Source organism: Leptodactylus fuscus, chromosome 1 (assembly GCF_031893055.1).
Source record: "Leptodactylus fuscus isolate aLepFus1 chromosome 1, aLepFus1.hap2, whole genome shotgun sequence".
Taxonomy (NCBI): domain Eukaryota; kingdom Metazoa; phylum Chordata; class Amphibia; order Anura; family Leptodactylidae; genus Leptodactylus; species Leptodactylus fuscus.
Genome location: NC_134265.1, coordinates 111,242,946 through 111,244,401, shown reverse-complemented (window position 1 = coordinate 111,244,401; position 1,456 = coordinate 111,242,946).

Below are 1,456 nucleotides of genomic sequence, written 5' to 3'. Positions count from 1 at the left end.
ATACAGCTTCACATGACAAGATCCACACATTAGTATGGTTAAATCTACACTTTATAGTATTTAAAAGGGGATTTCCACGCTGTTTTAAAGGCTACCCTCAGGATAGGGCCTTAGTATCTGATCACTGGGGTAACAGCACCCGGCCCTGCCAGGCATGATACTATACAGTGTACGGAGTCAGAAGGAGGGGACTAGGTACATTGCATAGTGGCTAAGTGACATTACTGCAGCTCAGTTCCCCTTCAAATACTGTTCTAAACAGCTGAATGTTGTGCTGGCTCCGCTTTTGACCCCCCTCCCCCCACACACCCATTAGATATTAATAGAATATCCTTCCTGTCCTGCTAATATGCTAATATTATAAATGTGAAAGTTTGGATGTTTGTTCCTCAATCACGCAAAAACGGCTGAATGGATTTGCATGAAATTTGCCACATACATAGATAGGAATCCTGATTAAAACATAGGCTACTTTTTATCCCGTTAAATGACGTCACTACACGACTGAAGTGAAGGAATTTAGGTTCACACAACACTAAAGGACCTGTGATGACGTCATTGCAGGTCCTTGAGCTATTCTCAGATAGGATCATGCTAGACAGTGGGCGGCGCTACACACTATTTTATGGGTGGAGCTATATAGGATGAAGCTGGACAGTGTGAAAGCTGAAGAAAATGGAGTCTCATGGAAGTTCAGGAGACTACAGAACATGCAGGCTGTGTGTGGGCAAGAGGAGTATATCAGTTGTAGACTTTCAGTGAGTACAACGGGGAATGTGTTGTTCTGCCGGGAAGGGGGGAGAACTTTGGCATATTTCAGCAACATCCGTTCAGCCCTTTGTATCACAGAAGCTGCTCAGACATAACCAAACCCCTGTAATCACAATTGCCCGATGTAGCAGAGTTTAGGCAGCGCTGTAGCACAGCTGGGTATCCTATGCATATGCAGCGATGTAGCAGAGCAGAGATGCGGGAGCAAGCTGATCGAACTCTGGCACATTTCAGCAACATCCGTTCAGCCCTTTGTAACACAGAAGCTGCTCACAGTCACATTACCAAACCCCTGTAATCACAATCGCCTGATGTAGCAGAGTTTAGACAGTGCTGTAGCACAGCTGATTACGCTCTCCATATGCAGAGATGTACATACAACTGAGTAGGCTGCGCATATGCAGCGATGTAGTAGAGCTGAGACATGGGAGCAGGCGGATCATCCACAACAGCAATTAGCTAAATATAAGCGGCTCAGTGCCAACAACAACCCGCAGACAAAGTCGTGGGCAGATGCTAGTAAGCCCATAAAAGAAATCCCAGAAAACCCCTTTAACAGCTGAATTGGCTTGAACAGTGACAACTACTCTTAATAAGTAGAAATATGCACAGAGCAGTTGCTTCTTCCCTTCAGTGTTACAAGTGGAGTATGAAATAACATTCTGTGTGCTGGAAGTCGACCACC